Source organism: Epinephelus lanceolatus, chromosome 8 (genome assembly GCF_041903045.1).
Source record: "Epinephelus lanceolatus isolate andai-2023 chromosome 8, ASM4190304v1, whole genome shotgun sequence".
NCBI lineage: Eukaryota > Metazoa > Chordata > Actinopteri > Perciformes > Serranidae > Epinephelus > Epinephelus lanceolatus.
Window position 1 is genome coordinate 26,530,934 of NC_135741.1, and position 17,869 is coordinate 26,548,802.

The following is a 17,869-nucleotide window of genomic DNA, read 5'->3' on the forward strand; positions in this document are numbered from 1 at the left end:
ACTTGGGATCAGGCCTATGTGCATGTGTAGATTACAGACACACCAACACTAAGACCTCCCCTTGACTTTCTGTCTTTCTCACAACTTCACACGCACATCTCCTAAATCACTCTAAAATTCCTTTCAGCAACGTGTTAATGCATCGATTCTTTTTCACATTGACCCTTCCTCTCCCTGAAATTGATACAGATGACGAGATGACGGGACCTTTGTCACAGAGTCACTGAGCTTTTCTATCCTTCAGGCTTTAGACTTTTCTACGATATCGTCTCCCTCTTTACCCTCTGTGAGCTTCCAACGTGACCGTCATCCAAAACATCTACGACGTCAGCGAGCAGAAAACTGCCGTTAGCTGCCATATTGCTCGCTGTTGCTGCCAGGGTGCTGCCCTTTACGGATGTGAGTGCGGTGTGTGTGGTTTGGGAGCTGGATTGGAGGAGGAGGTGCAGTGGGGTGTGGGGAGGGTGATCGTGCTTGTCTCTGGGCTGGCAGAGGGACAGGAGCCCCTTGTGCGGTTGCAGTGGGTGAGGAGGTTAACTGAGCCACAGCAGAGCCAAGACGCTGCCTGGGATATTGACAGGTTGGAACCTGAGGGCTCCTGCAGGATAGGAACACACTGCCAGAGGCTTGGTTACCACCACCGCCTGCCTGCCTCCCAGGGAGGGAGGGGGTATAAGATGGAAAGAGAATCTGAGATTTCGTCCTCCAAAATGGCTAGAAAAAGAGGATCATGGGAAGGGCAAGACATGGGAGTGATTTAGTAGGGCCGTACGGTTGCGGTCAGTATCACAATATGAATAAGAATTTTTTTTTTTTCTGATGCCAATGCATATCAAAAAATGGTTAATTTATGCAAAAACATGTTAAATATTTTGATTTATGTTTACTGCAATTAAGTGTGTTCCAGTGCGATGCTTTACGGCAAAGAAAACTCCTCAAACATGTGAAGCAAAACCTTCAGTACCTCATTTTTAAATTACAGTTTACTTGAAATCATTAATATGTTGAGCAAAAATGTGTAAAACAAAAATACAGTAAGGTCAATCAATTGATAACACTGATAGTCAATTAGTGATGAAACTGAAATATCCCCGCGCCCTGGACAGTGATGCAGAAAAGAGTGATTTAAAAAGAAATTGCTTATTCCAAGCACGATGGTGTGATTACCAGCCTTTAGTGAAGGATTTGTTGTCGCTCCACCATCTTTGCGGAGCTCCACTCTGCTGTTTTCACTCAGTAAGAAGCCGTGTATGTGGTCTGTGTGGTTCAGGGTCATTTGCCATGGTAACGGTGGACCAGGTCAGAAGGTGATTGGCTTAGCCGAGGAGGGTGCAGGCGGCTGTTTGTTGATTCTCTGATAGGGGTGACCTACCCCTGACCTCCACACAGATCAATACTGCCTCCTTAAACTTTCATTTGTCCTCGTTTGCTCGCACTCACCCCCGATTGGGAGCAATTAGAGTGTAAATAAAACACGTTTTTAGCCTAAACTGAATTTGGATAGAGAGGTGTTTGTGCATTATTACTTTCTACTAGTCGGAAGAAATTACAAGGAATTGCATTATTGGTGTATATTTTTATACATTTGTTATAAAACTATAGAAGACTAAAACTAGAAGAGATCTAATTATGTAGATTTACTGTGTAGCTTAAAACAAACAAATTTCAGGTGTAAACCAGCGTGGCCTTTGTCTTGAAGTAGGTGAATTCGTTGGTAAATTTCCTGTCACACAGTGATTTCAGAGAATGCTCTTTGTGTGTGTTTACAGAGAACCTGCGTGGTGTAGGGAGTCCCTCCAACGCAGGAAAGCCTTTGAGAAGCTCCTTCCTGTCTCTTCACCTCCTCTTCATTGCACTTTTGTTTCTCTCTCTCCTCACCCCCTCGTTCTCACTTTCACTACCCGTAATCCCCGGTGTGGCCTATGAGGTTACCATGTTCCTCCGCCAAACAGCAGGGCTATGTGGGCTCATGTTTTTTTTTTTTGTTTGTTTTTTTTGGTACCTCGCAAATGTATTTCTCCATTCTGGGGTTACCCTTTTCCACTCCCCCACACAGGGAATCACCTTACTGAAAGGCATTGTGGTTGATTTAGTGGGTAGTTGCTCTGAAACGTTACAGTCCTCCACAGTGTGAGTGACATGACATGCTGTGCTGTTAGTTCCCAAAACTGACAGGTCAAAATACAGCGTATGCCTCAGAGCATCCTTGTTACTGTGTATCAGACTCAACCTTCAGTACTTTATTGCCATATCAACGTAGATGGCAGAAATTTGCCTCAGTGCAGCTGAGGTATGAAGTGAAAACAGCAGCAGACATTTGCTGCACAAGGCCATACACAGCTGCTGTCATAGGCCAACAGATACTCACAGTGGATTGTATGTCTTACGATCCTATGAATCCTTTGAGTGACAGCCAGTGAGTGTAACAACTATTTCTTTGTGACCATGTACAAAATATCTAAATCTTCCTCTTTTCTGTCTGTTTTTCTTTTCTTTTCTTTTTTAAAACTTTCCTAGGTAACAGTATTTTGAGTAAATGATAGACACACTTCTACCTAGTTTATATGGATAAAAATGCCTGATGCCTGAATCCATGCAATCCATATTTTGTTTTAGTAAAGTATAGGTACTGTATGAGATAGAAGAAGTTCATACAAAAAATACATTTTCTGTGAAAACAGGTATTACAGTATGTGTTATTTGTAGGAAAAGAAAGTGGAAAAAAGTATAGGTCTGCTATTTAAATGTCTTTCTTCATAGCACTTTTTATCATAGCTTATTGGTTTACAAGAAATATAAAAATCTGACACATGACAAAACACTACCTTAAAGCTTCAGTTGGTAACTATTTTCTGAAAGGGTCACTATATTCTGAGAGAAGTACATGAGACAGAAATTCTGTGAAACTATCATGTTCCTCCTCTTTTCCTCCTACTGTATTCGCTAGAATTGTCTGTAGAGCATCAAAAACAACCAATCGGAGCCAAGGAGTCTTCAACGTGTATGTCAATCATCTCAATCACTGCTTGTGAAATGTGGTCAAACTGCTAAACTAGGCAGCACTGAATAAATATGAGTCAAGATTCGGTTATTTCATTGCCTATTTCTCACCCCAAATGTGTTCAGACACATATTATAGTGTACTGTTTAGCTGTGAAATGAGAAAGGTAGTGACCCGCCGCCATGTGGGAAACAATCAACTGAAGTACCAAGCACCGCCTACCAACCAGACCAGCTTTTGCATTTTACAGCTAAACAGTACACTAAAATATGTTTCTGAATCTTGATTCTTATTTGATCAGCTCTGCCTAATTTCACAATTTGACTGCAGTTCAGGAGCAGTGATTGACTTGATCGACAGCTGCACGAAAGACACCTCGGTTCTGATTGTTTTTGTTTACATGCTTTAATGCCATTAGAAGCACTACGAGGCAGAGTAGGCAGAGAAACATGTTTTTTTTCTCCACATATTATCTGTTGCATTTAGTGCTGCGTGAATATAGTGACAAATTCAGCAAATATTTTAAGAAAATATATATATTTTTAATAAAAGTAACCAGCCAGGATATCTGTATTAATCGAAGTATTAAAATTAAAACCAATACAATAGACCTGAAAATATTACAAAAAAAGCCTTTCAAAATAGACAAAGTCTGTCGGTCTGATCCTCTCAGGCAAAAATATATTCCCGATTAACTACAAAATTGTCATGACACCTGTTCACTTCCTCATCTATCTAAGCTTTATTTGTACAAAACAGAGTCCCACTCCAATGTAGTATAAATACAAGAGTACACTAATATTTCATCACAAAAAGACTTTAAAATATGAAAATGCTGCCAGTATGCTTTAGCATTTCAGACTAGAGTTAAAACGACCACTGGATAGATTCTCATCTTCTTCAATTTTTGTCTTTTAAATCTTCATTCAGTACCTGCCACACCCACAAACAAGCAAGCACAAAGTGGTATAGCAGAATTTAAGTTAGAGAACTGTGATGTCCACAGAGGCAGCAATAACTATAAATACACATTATTTACATATATTGAAAATTACATTTAGTTATGTCATAACTGAATTTGTGTTATAGTTTGAGGTTATGCACAAATACTGAACTGAAAAGTCATCTGACAAAAACTGGAAGCAACATAACACCTGAAATGCATCAGCACCAAGCTATCTAACAAACGGAGTTTCTATTTAGGCCCACAGTGATAAGTTATTCAGCAGGGCTTTTTCACAGCAGACATTTTGACATGTCATAGCAGGCGAAGCACAGGTGTAATTAATAACATTATTAACGACTGCATTCAATTTAGGTGACCCACTTTCAGGGTCCTAGCTAGTATTGTGCACGCCGGCTCACTGTCAAGGCTTACTGGGACACATAATGGAACTGAGCCATTGTTAATGTTGTTAGTGACACCTGTGCTTTCTCTGCTTTGAAGAGTCAAAATGTCTGCTGTGAAAATGGTTTATGGAGGCTAATAACTGATAACAGCATTTCCAGAAAGAGAATAGAGAAAAATCACTTCTTGGTTACATCACATTTTTGATTTTCATCTTGCCAGTCTACTTCTGTTCAATCTTTGTTTGGTTTTCACTTTCTCTGCCCGCTAGCTTTCCTGTGAACAATCAATCTGTTTCTCTGTCCTTGTTTCCCCCTTGTAGATACTGTGATAAAACATGTCACTTCCTCCTTAGCAGAGTATTTATACGTGGAAATGGTTGCTACCCTGCTTAGAAAAGTATCACTCACTTATGTAAATATGTGATAGCATCAAAACAAGACATTTATTTAAAAATGTCACAGGTCATTATATCACAACCCCCATGACTTGTTGTTTTAGACGTGTAGCATACAGTCTCAGACCTCTTAGAAACTTTTTAGCAACTCTGAACTATAGCACCGTGTGAATAAAAAGAAGAATACAGCCTCTTCTTGCCTGTTTCACCATTCAGTAGTTGTGTGGTTGATTGTGTATTTGTGTGTGTGTGTGTGTGTGTGTGTGTGTTATAATACATTATCTCCAGAGAGTTTGGCTGTCGTGGCGTTGGGAGGGCTGCGTCGTGGCCGTGGCTGCGTGGAGCAGCAGCACAGGAAACGCGTCAAAGCGCTGAGAGCTAACTGGAACCAGATGTCTGAGGCTACCGGCCGGGGGATTCTCGCCGTGGAACAAGAGCGTCAGCGGGGGAAGTTTACTTCCTCCTGACTGTCTTGCTGTCTTCTCTGTCTGTCTGTATCTCCAGATCTTTTGTCTTTGGGTTGTTTCCTCCTCTCTCTCTCTGTCAAAACTTCTTGATTTATCAGTAGTTTGAGGTTAAAGCAGCTGAAAGACTGCAGCGGGGGATGAATAAAATAGCCACGGCCAAGAGAAAATTATTTTCTTTTTGCACATCCTGCATAATCAAAAAAGGGCACAGCTTCAATTCTCATGTGGAAACTAAATACCGAAAAAGGCTCAGAGATCATAGGAACTATAGTGTGCACCATTCAAAATATACAAATATGTGATTGTATTCAAGAGTTGGTGTGTGCTGCAGTTGTTAGTTTGAATACAACATAGCATTTCATCTCACACAACTGATATAACCAGGCATACTCTACCATCTCTCATTTTACTACCCCATCTCTTTGAAGCTCTCCATAGTGGGAGATGGAGTTGGCCTGCTTTCTATGCCTGGGAGCATTGCCTGCCCTCCTCTGCTTCACTGCCCCCTGACTTTCTCTCACATATACAGTGCAGACACACTCACACACACACACACACACACACACACACACACACACGCATTTAAACACACACACACACACTCATATACTTATTCACTCATGCACAGCAATCATACATGGCGCGTGCACACACATGACGACCCATGCACCGCTGACGCTGTATGTGCATGACTCCAGCTGAGCCTCCAGTCTACCCGGAGCTGCTGAAGCCTCGCCTCGGTCTTACCCCAGTCTCTCTGCCATTGGCGGATCCCCTAACTCGGACCACTATGCGACAGCAACAACAACACATCCACAAACCCTCCTGCGGTGACAAGTGTTCTATAATATCAACTTGGAACCGATAGAAAGACTGACAATCAACAACAGCTTGGGTGGTACTGAAACAGGACGATTACAGCAGATCATAAACACGGTCCAGAGTGTGTTGAGTGTGCTTGTGCGTGTGGATGCATGTCTATTAGTGGCAGTAAGATGAATACTCCATCAGCGTTTGGTCGGAGCTATTTTCTTTTCCTGTGCTGCTTCGAGGTGAACCAGCGCAGCCTGAAGGTCCTGGATAGCTCTGGGTGAGAACGGCTTTCAGCAGGCTGTTAGTCTTATCACACACACACACGCACATGCACATACACACGCTGTCCCCTCTGACCCAGGCCGTTTCCTGCCCCTGGCTGATCTATTGGCTGATGCCTGCCCTGTGACTGTAGAGAAAGAGAGAAAAAGAGGAGGGGAAATAAAGTGTGCGTGTGTGTGTATGTGTGCTTGCGGCCTGTCCCAGCGAATCGATATCCGTCTCGTATCCGTGAGCTGTGCCTGACCCCTGGCCGACCTTGCTCAGCACTGGTGGTTGGAGTGTGTTTTTTTGTTGGGGTCTGAAAATGTGAGAGGCACATCGAGTTTTACCCCCTTGCTAATAGAGGTCTGGGGCCACGGAAGAGTGTGAAAAGTCCTGACTTAAATGTGCCAGTCTGAAGAAGCAGCAACAACGTAGCTGAGAAATGGTGAAATAACACGAAATACTTGGCATAGTTGCCAGTGATTTTACAGTTGGTCAGAGTATTGCCCCAGAAATTATTCCGACATGATTATAAACTGCATCAATGGATATCGGTAACGTAGTTTGTAGAAGAGATTGTGGTTTCGAAGCTAGCAGTTGAGCCATAAATCCATGTTGTGGTTTCAGGAAAAAAGCAGAAAAAACTTTACCTCAGTTTTTACTTAAAATTTTATATGGATGACCCTGTTGTACTCGTAGCTGAGATACTAAAAGCCTCTCCGATCTCTGATTGTGTGTGTGTGTGTGTGTGTGCATACGTACATGTGCCTGTATGTGTGAGGCCAACACAGAACTTGCCTTGATGCTAGTTTGCTAGTTGGACTCAGCCTTGCGTGTTGTTGGTGTGTGCTGATAGAGGCTCCAGCTCCCGGGCTGAGTGGGGCTGCGGGTGCTAGCCGCCGCCGGCACTAATTGAACCCTGCCGCTAAGGTGGGGGGGGGGGGGGGGGGGGGGGGGCTGTCAGCGAGGGAGAGAAAAGAAAAAAAAAGAGAAGGAAGAAAAAAATAGCGTGGTGAGGGCGAAGTGCCCCTGGGGGGTTGGGTCCCTGCCTGCCTGCCTGCCTGCCTGCCTGCCTGCCTGCCTTTCGTTCTCCAGCTCCTTCCCCCCTCCCCGTCTAAATAGCCGTGCCGGCGCTCCAGGGCTTCCTGCGCCTTATCTGCTGATAATTGGGCACTGGAGCTCCACAGCTCGCTTATGAAATATAGATTCCTGATGGAGGGGAAGGATGAGGGGCGGGGGGTAAGGTGGTGGAGGGAGTGTGCAGGCAGAGAAAAGCCCCTGGTCGTATCAGAGAGCGTGGAGCCTTGTGGGCTCCGCAGTGTTGCTCTGGCTCGTTTAGCAAACACAGCCCCAGTAGTTAGGGCGAAGGCCTCTGCGCTGAGCAGCCCACACTGTCACAGACAATTGAAAAACAATGCTTTGTTCCTATTGCACCCACATGGTTCAAAGAGTAATGAATTGCGGGGGTGAATACTTGTTGTGTAGTTTGTCGCAGAGCATGTGAAATCTTCTAAAGCAATTTCAAACATGTAGCGGAGAATCGAAGAATGTGTAACGCAAAACTCACCACAGTTCCTGCTCACTGTGTTTTACTGAGAGTGTATATTCAATACTGGAAATGGTGTGAAAGAGTAGCCTACGTAGTTACAGTGTCATTTAAGCGTGTTCTGATGAGGGTATGTTATGAAACTCAGTATTCCTCTGTGTATGAACAGAAGAGGATGTTATTTTCCTGCAGCAAGGTTTGGATGCTATCTGGAGTCTCGTGGGGGGACGTTGTTGGATCACAACATGGAGACCAAATCCCAGAGAGAAAAGAGCAGGGAATACTCTGCTGGGTGCTTGGCACAACATGGATACCCATTATGTCTTGTCCAAGACTACTTTTGCCTTTAGCTTCAAGGAATGTTGTTAACTTGGAGTTTAATTTCATAACTGTAATGTCATCTATTCAAGAAATATCTTGTTACCTCAATTGAAATATAAATTATTCTGTCTGTAAAAATTAACTGCTTTGTAAGCAACTGTCCTATAATTTGCTTAGCTGTCATTGCTGAAGTCAGTGGGAGTTGGTGTCTCTAAATATCTCATTTTGGAATGAAACTCTGCAGCTGTGGACTTGAAAGTGCAGAGCCTCTCTTGGATACACGACACTGTTGACCAAATAGCTTTAAAGATTATCATCACTATTTACACTCAGAAGGTTATTAGATTCAAACACTGCAGAAAGCATCAAAAACCTTTTTTGTTTCTTGTGTCTTTTCTTCAGACCTATTTTGCCGCTATCCTCACATTCATTTTAAATACACACCTACACACACAGACAGGTCTGTGCATGTCCTAATTAGTTAGTGAGCGGTTGGGTTAATGAATGGGGAACTACCTGCTTGGTTGTAGGAGGTGGACTGGGGGGTTGCGGTTTAAAAGAAACACACTAGAAGGCTGACTCCTCGACACGTCTACAGTACATGCAGGAGATATAGAAGCTGATATGTGAAGTTTTCTCTTCAAGTGTTGCACACTTTGTGTTTTGAGGCAGTGGGGAAAAAAACAAATGGGCCGGGCTAAAGCAATCTCAGGAGTGATTCCCCTCTGTAGCCTTACCTCTGTGTATTCCACATTATTTTATAAACAATTCCAGCTCACATCTAAATTGTGGCCAAAAGTCAGAGAACCCTATAGTCTGAGTAGCTGCTCCATCATCACATTGACCAAAGTTACCCCAGCAGCCAACACAGTAACTCACCTGTTACATGTTTTCCCCCCAAACCACCTTTATTTACGGGACACAAATACCAGCGCTGGGTTACACATTGATCTTGGCATGGACACGCCGCACTCCTCGTTTCATTTCCCTCAGACCACTTGGGCCCTATTGGTCAATAGCAATTGCAATTCCCTGCTCTACGGGACAGACAAATTCATTTCAATTACAATTAGCATGGAGGCCCAGCGGCTGATTTATGGCCTTGTTTTCCTTCCCTTGCGTTCCCCCGCACATTAATCACCCCCACGCCGGCCTGTGTGATCCTCACTTCATCTACCTGCCAAGGCAGCCGCCCTGCCGTGCATTCCTGGATCCACTCCCCTCTTCCTTTCCTCCCCAAACCCTGTCCTCCTTCCCTCTGACCAAGGGGAACAGTGGGTGTTCTTAACTTGCACCTGACTCAGACCAGGGAGCAGGGCTGCACTTAACTCAGTGCTGGGGCGTCTGATTGGCACTGATATATCATGTGAAATGAGCAGATGGTCCTTTGGTTAAATGCATGAAAAGCTGTGGTTTTATAAGAACACCAAAATGATCTCAGTACAGTATAATTTAATTTTCTTGGATTTGATTCTGAGGAATGCAGAATTTAAAAATGTTCCCAGTTGCAAACACACATGCAGGATACACACCTACATAAATACATAAATCAGATGCCATGCTATCTCCTGATTTATGCTCACGGTAAATAACTACAGGCTGAACATGCCTGTTACATATTTATGGCCTCTGGTCATGTGCCGCAGTCAGGTGCAGGTTTGGAAGTTTTCTGTCTTGACTGGGAAATTACGTTACAACCGACAAACACTCTCATCCTTCACTTGACATTTGGTTACCGTCAGTTGGGGATTAACAGGCCTATTTTGGATAGTCTGGAAACTGTTTGGGACAGAGCAGTGTCTCTCCACTCCTCCTGTGCTGTGTCGAAGGCTGAGTCATCCAGGGCCAGACGTTTCCACTGGGACAATATACCAATCCCTGGTGGCCACACTCAGTCTTGTTTATAAGGCCCCGTCCACGGCCTTGTGGATCTGGCAGCAGCTTGCTTGCTTCCTACCTACCTCTGTCCCCTTCCCTACTCCTCCACCCTTTGACGTTCTACCTCAAAGGCTTGGCACATTTGTGTGGGTCGGGTTGGGGGGGGAATGCAGTGACCAAGGTAATGGTGCGTCTGTGGAAAGCCAGTAGATTCAGAGGGCCAATAAAAACAAAAGGCAGTGCGCTGCTCAGGGCAGACTAAACATCTGTTCGGACAACATCCTGACTGGAGTTTCTCTGATGGGTGGCTGGTGTGCAAGCGTGTGCATATACAAGTACCTGTATAAAAACGTCTCACACCTTTTCCAGCAAAATAGAAGGAAATCCAAATCTTCTAGGTACCAGTTAGGTTTAACTCTGTTCTTAGACCTAGACTAGAAAGCATCTCTGGCGATTGTTGACTGTAGAATTTTTAGGGGCTTTTATGACTTTATTTATTTCATTTATGTCATGTCAGCAGAATGAGAAAAAGGGAAAACCTACCATTGTTCCAGCGTAGGAGCTTTTACGCATTAATCCAAAATGGTTACCCCCATTACTAGTCTTGTAGTCAACCCAGGTAAATGAAAACCAAGTCAGCATTATCTGTCTTTATTGTGCTACTAAATTTGTAGATCACTAACAAGTGAAACCAGACACAAACAGTATATAGCTCCTTTTTAATCTGTTTTATTGATTTCAATAGTATTAACAAGCAGTTATCTTTGGATGCAGTGTCCAGTGACTGTCAAGTGGGAGATACTGTTATCAGAAATTTCTAATATCTACAGGACCTTTGTGTTTTGTTATTGTTAGACCAAACACCACAAAAGACCACCATTGTAAAATAAACGTCTAAAACACTGCAAGACTTTGTTACCTGCCACAGCAGCGCAGCGACGGCTGGTATAGATTTCATCTTGTGAGTCTGTGCCTTGTGTCATCGGGGCAAAATATGGTCTGGGTGAAGCTAGTTGTAGCGGGAACTACCACAACAACTGTTTTGAGTATTTTGCCAGGCATTTAGTCTGTCTGTGGACAGATTTTGCAACCTTGCAACTGACAAGATGCAGTTAGGAAAATTTAGCTAAATTCCAAGATGGGTGTGGTTTGAGCAAGGGCACCAAAAGTAGGGGGGTAGGAAGTAAGGAAGGGGCTATTACCCCCCAATTATTATTCCCTGGTCCACATTTATTTTAAGTCATGGGTTACTATATTGCGGCTGGAGTGATCCCATCGCAAAACGTTTTATATTTGCAGACGTTTCCCAAATTGTCAGAGGTAATACGCAGTGAGTAACTGATATAGACATGGTCTTTTTTTGTTACTAGGGACTTTATAGTTAAGTAATTATTATTAATGCTTTATTTTTTAAACGAGTGTAACAGTTTGAAACCAAAAAAAAAGTTTTAGTCTCTACAGCCAATTTCAACATTCACGACACATGTATGGGGAATAGATTTTTTTTTTTATAACTCACCTGTTTACGTTTTATTAAGGCCCAAAATTGCACATATCTAAGGGTTGGGCCACTTGAGTGACACGCTGTCAGCAAGGTGTAGTCTGTGAGTCAGATCCACCCCTTGTTGCTCCGCAGCTCCAGGCCTTTTGTGCAAATATGGTCACTTCTGGCTCCAAAAAACCAAAATGGCAACAGCCACAATGCTGAACTGAAGGATTCAAAATGGCAGTCCACAAATCAGTGGGTGATGTCACCGTAGCTACGTGCATTATTTTTTATAATCTGTAGACAGGACACAAAACAGTGCATGGGAGGGTCCTTCCTGATCAAAAAGCGACATAAAAAAACAAAATAAGCTATAAACACCAAAGTGGTGATACACCAAAAATGCACCAAAATTCCTGTTATGCTACATTATTATTTTTTGTTCCTTCATGATTTATTAATGATCTGTAAAGCACCTATAACAATGGCACTTATAACAAAGGCTTAATAATATATGTGATATGATATGTAACATTGGAAAACTAGAATGACCGCCTTGCGGCTGTATGCCTCCACAAACCAAGTTGCAGTTACTGTTTACGTCCATGTCTGTAAAAAAACAAACAAAGGATGCTTCACAAACATCTTCCCTCTGGCAGCCCAGACGATCTGAGCTAAAGCTCTGAGTAATGGCCAGAACTCATATCGCAGCGGTGCCTGGACAGCGTGACGTGTGTGGTTGTGCTGCTGCCGTGGTCCTGCCAGATGCCTCCTGCTGCTGCTGCCATCATTAGTCATTAGTCATACTTCTACTGTTATTATACACATATGACTATTGTCACACAAGTATACTGTCAGATATTAATACATACTTTCAACATATTGTACCACAGTAGCCAGAACTATAACTATAATATTATTACTTTCATTAATGTTGTTGTAAGCTACTGTCATTACCTGCATCTCTCTCTCTCTCTCTCTCTCTCTCTCTCTCTCTCTCTCTCTCTCTCTCTCTCTCTCTGTCTCTGTCTCATTGTGTCATATGGATTACTGTTAATTTATTATGCTGATCTGTTCTGTACGACATCTATTGCACGTCTGTCCGTCCTGGAAGAGGGATCCCTCCTCAGTTGCTCTTCCTGAGGTTTCTACCGTTTTTTTTCCCCGTTAAAGGGGTTTTTTTTGGGGAGTTTTTCCTTATCCGCTGTGAGGGTCTTAAGGACAGAGGGATGTCGTATGCTGTAAAGCCCTGTGAGGCAAATTGTGATTTGTGATATTGGGCTTTATAAATAAAATTGAATTGAAAAATTGAACTGTGTTTTTTCAAATAATTATGATGACACAGTGAAGTTGACCTTTGACCTTTTAGATATCAAATGTCATCACTTAATCATTTTATTCTGTTGGACATATGTGTGAAGTTTTGTAATAGTTAGCGTATGAATTCTGGAGTTACGGCCAAAAACATGTTTTGTGAGGTCACAGTAACCTTGACCTTTGAACACCAAATATGAATCAGTTCATTCTTGAATCCAAGTGGTTGTTGTGCCAAATTTGAGGAAATTTACTCAAGGCCCTCTTGATATATTGCGTTCACAAAAATGAGACGGATGTAAGGTCACAGTGACATTGACCTTCGATCACCAAAGTCTAATCATTTCATTCTTGAGACAAAGTGGATGTTTGTACCAAATTTTTAGAAATTTACTCGAAGCCTTCTTGAGATATCGCGTTCACAAGAATGAGACAGATGTTAAGTCACAGTGACCTTGACTGTTGACCAACAATTTCTGATCAGTTCAATGAGTCCAAGAGGACCACTGTACCAATTTTTTTTAAAAAAATGTGCCTTAAATGTTCTTGAGATATCACATTCATGAGAATGGGACAGATGGATGGACAACCCAAAAACATAATGCCTCTGGCCATGGCTGTGGCCGGCGAGGAGGCATGAAAACATGACTAGCATCAGGGAGCTGAAAAATGGATGGCAGTATCATTGGCACCCAAACAGAGTTTGTCAGTGGCGACGTCTAGATAAAACTCTATCCTACTTAATATTACGTGAGTTTTTGTCTCATTCTGAGTGCTGATGTGGTTTTGTCTTTTAGCCACAAGCAGTGAGTAGAGAAGTTCCCCTGACTGACAGTTTACTAAGACAACAAGCTCAGGCTTGAGTGTGACAGCTCAGAAGACTGATTTCAAAACTTAACAAGGACTTAAGTTTTACTCATTTTTCTCCAGACCCTCTACTTACCACATCTGTATCTGTACATTTAGTGAGTAATACAACTACATCTTGATAGGCTGAAACTTTTTGGCTCAAATATATCAAGTTCTTTTAGACAAAAGTTCTTTCAGATTTGGGTCCCATTTGAATTAAGTTGTTAAAGTTTGTGTTTATTTTTCAGAATACATCTAGACTTTGGGCAAGTGTAAGTCCCCGTTCAGGTTGGAGTCAGTTTTTTGGACCCTCGAAGAGCTCCGTCATAAACCTGTCTTTTTGTAAAATAGTATCAGCCCTTCTAAAGAGTTTTCCACACGTGGCACGTTTTCATCCCGGGAGGTGGTGTTTTCACCTGACCCGTACATGACCTGAGCAGCCTCTCTTGTTTAACACCTGGGTGCTGAGTGAGGAAGTTCAGTCTCTCCCACTCCCACACAGGAAGTTAGGATTCCCTTTCTACAAACAACACAGAAATCTGTAGGATAAGCAGAGAAGAGAGAGAGAGAGAGCTAAGACTCCCAATCCTCAAACAACACAGGAAGCTGTCGGATAAGCAGAGGAGAAATTGAGAAAGAGAAATGAATGTTGCCTCTCCTGCTTTTGAAGTATTTATGAGGATCTTCCACTAAGACTGAACTTCCCTCTCGCAGACGTGAGCGTCAGTGCAGGTAGAATTATTTCACCTACTGGAGCTTAAAGATATTCATATTTCGATAACATTAAGGGCAGCAAAAAATTGACCTGTAAAATAAGAGGAGGATTTTCTCCGATTTAGGGCATCCTGACAGAGCAACTCTCATACTGCATGGATCAAACATTACTACTTGTCCCACTGTAACGTCACTTCCAATTTGTGTATATGTTTTAGCTACTGGTCATATGCGTTTCATACAAATATCTAGCCACTCAAGCAAACCCTATATTTGTCTTCTAATTGATTTATCATGTGCCAGCTCACACAAAGCCTTTCCTTCTCCGCCTCTCACACCCACACATTCTCATTCACAAACTCATGAACATGTAGACAAGCATCAGTGCATACACACGTGCGCGCACACACACAAACACACACACACACACAGAGTAAGCTACCCAGAGAGCGAGTGCTGTATTGGGTTTTCTTCAGGAAGTGCGGCTCCTCCAAAGCTCTGGTCAGATGAAAGGCGAAGAGCTGTATCGATCGGCCCAGAGCGGGGGTGGGGGTGGTGGTGGTGGAGTGAATGTTGTGTGTGTGTGTTGGTGGAGGGGGGGCAGAGCCTGTGGTGTGTCTGCCTGATGCAGGGCTGCCAGCCAGTCGAGGAGTAAAAGGCCAGAGGGGTATGGGGGGGTGGGGGGGGGGCAGCGAGTTGTCGCTGTGGCCCTGTGGCTCCACCGTAACCCCCTGGCCCCTCAGTGGAGAATGTACAGCACATACACACACCCCAACACGCATGCACACACACACACACACACACACACACACACACACACACACACACACACACACACACACACACACAACGCCAGCACCAGTCTGCTGTTGTTGATGAGAGCTGTCAGAGAATGAAGCACCATGGCTACGAGTGAGAGAAGAGAGCAAGACAAACACACAAAACATTTTTCATCCAGTTATCTCGTGTTACTTTTAGGACTGTATCATTTGAAATTTTCGATACTACTGCAGATATATATTTTTTCAATATCTTACTTTGTTTTCCCACAGAACCAGCCTGTTAAACAACAGAAGTCAGAGTTCTCTAACGTCTACACACAAGCTGTACGAGGACTTTAACCAATTAAAATTTTGATGTAAACAAGATTATGAACCTGACCACATGTTCCGTATCAGTTTTCAGTACTTGACAGTTTTTGCCACTCTGTGCTGTGACACATTTTGGTCAGTACCAAAAAAGGTGTAAGATTGAACATCATAATTTTGATTTCCTGAAGGCTGAACAACAATGAAACTACTGAAACCCATTTTTACTTTTCTGTAAAAATCATTGAAGTTGAGATGAAATAAAAAAATGCCTTTTTACCTCTTTAAGATCACATCCCTGGATTTTTCTGCAAATGTTTTATAATATATGCATAAAAATCTATTTGTATTTATTATATAATATTTTTGTACATAGACAATCGTCTGTTTTTATGTCGTACACTATGGACCCTTCTCTGTGTCCTTAATAAAGTCAGTATTATTATAATTATTTCTTTGTATTCTTCTATCAAAATCCAGTCATGTTTTCTTTCTATAAAACAAAAAATGACTTGTGCTTACCTAAGCACATACCAACCAATTTCAACAACTAATTACGACATTCGCCCATCAATCAATCTGCAACTTTTAGCTGCACGGAGCTAGTTAGCTAGCTAGCAACGACATAGTACATCATTGTGTCTCCGTTTCCCCAAAATGCAATGGTTACGTGCCACAGGCTAGAATTTATTTGTTTGAGTAAAGTGGTGTCTGTGACAGCTCCAAGATAATGCGCGAGGCATTTAGAGTGCACTGCTTCAGCAACGTATGTTACATGGATCATATGATGTGCTTTGTCTCTGTCTTATTGATGGATACTACTTTCCTGTTGGCGTTATATTATCAGGGCCTCACTGTTATGACACGCCCACTTTTCAACAATCAAACCTTTGTTTTCATCGGGTGAAGGCTAATTTGTTCATTAAATTATCAAATTTATTAATTTCCTTCATCTCTACCTCGTCCTTCTGATTTAACACTGATGGAGGTGTGTATAAAGCCACTGGCTGGCTCCAAGCAGAAGTCCACTGTAAGTCCACTAAGCTCTTAACCTGCCCACTTTTTAGCGGTCCAATCATATGCAAAGGGTTTGATTTAAATCCCTCTTGTAACTCTACACTGATCAAGTATTCCATTTCACTGGGAAATACATCACAGTATAGAGTGCCGAAGTCACGCCCTTTCCAGTAGAGCTCATGGGACCTTAGATCGGAAAAAATATGAATGGCAGTGAATGAGGAGAGAAATATTATCTTTTGGTCCCGTTTGAGATGTGACATGAAATCTAAATATGTTGTTAATGAATTTAAAACATAAATTTTAAGCTCAAGAAAGTCATACTTTGTGGTAAAACTGTTGAGATATAAGCTTTTGAAAAAAACGTAATTAGAAAAACTACACAGGAGGAGGTCGTGTATGTGACGTCATAGCTTTCGCTTGCTTCCTGCAGCTTGGAGTGACTGCAACCTGGAACAAAACACACAGACATCTTCAATCATAAATCGATTAATCATAAAACAGTGGAATTTCAGCGGAGAGGCCAAGCTGCAGGAAGCGAGCGAAAGCTATGACGTCACATACGCGACCTCCTCCTGTGTACTGTTGAGTCTTTCTAATTAAAAAGCTTATATCTCAACAGTTTTACCACAAAGTATGACTTTCTTGAGCTTAAAATGTATGTTTTAAATTCATTAACAACATATTTAGATTTCATGTCGCAACTCAAACAGGACCAAAAGATAATATTTCTCTCCTCATTCACTGCCATTCATATTTTTTCCGATCTAAGGTCCCATGAGCTCTACTGGAAGGGGCGTGACTTCGGCACTCTATAGAAGTCCCTCTAACTTCTGTTTCACTAGGACTTTAAACATGCTTACCTTTTCCAAGTGTGCAGACATGTATTATACTATCCATTTTAATGCACAAATAAAGCTAAATTCAACACTGCAAAAGTGAGATGTCCTTAAACTCAGTACTCCTACACCCAAAAAATAAACAAAATTCTTAAGAAAAATACTCAAGGAGAAGCAAAAGAAAGTGTTTAACAAAAGTAGCTGACACTGAGAAACTGCACAAGTACAGAACATTAAGCTGTGAATAGTCCCTCCTCCTCTAGGCGTTAGATGGTATCGCCGTGGGCACACTATAAGTGAAAACCATTTTCTGGATGGCCTGTTAAAATAAATAAAAGTTAAACAGTTGACAGACCGTTATTTTACATCGCAGAGTCATGTGATATAAGCAGCTACTGGTTCATATTGCGGCAGTGAAGTCTTGTCCCGCTGCTCCGTCTGTTTCCCTCCTCCGGAAACAACCAGTGTCAAAAAAACCACACTCTTTAGAGGCTGAGGTTGGTTTGACCTGTGAGTACATGAGTTTG

The 17,869-nt window shown here is 42.3% G+C and overlaps 1 protein-coding gene across 1 annotated transcript in view; it reads left to right on the forward strand.

Annotated features, from left to right (window-relative positions):
- The window catches only part of samd11 (sterile alpha motif domain containing 11), a 96,358-nt gene that overhangs the window by 12,427 nt on the left and 66,062 nt on the right, over positions 1–17,869 (forward strand). The gene's annotated exons all lie outside the window — the stretch shown is intronic.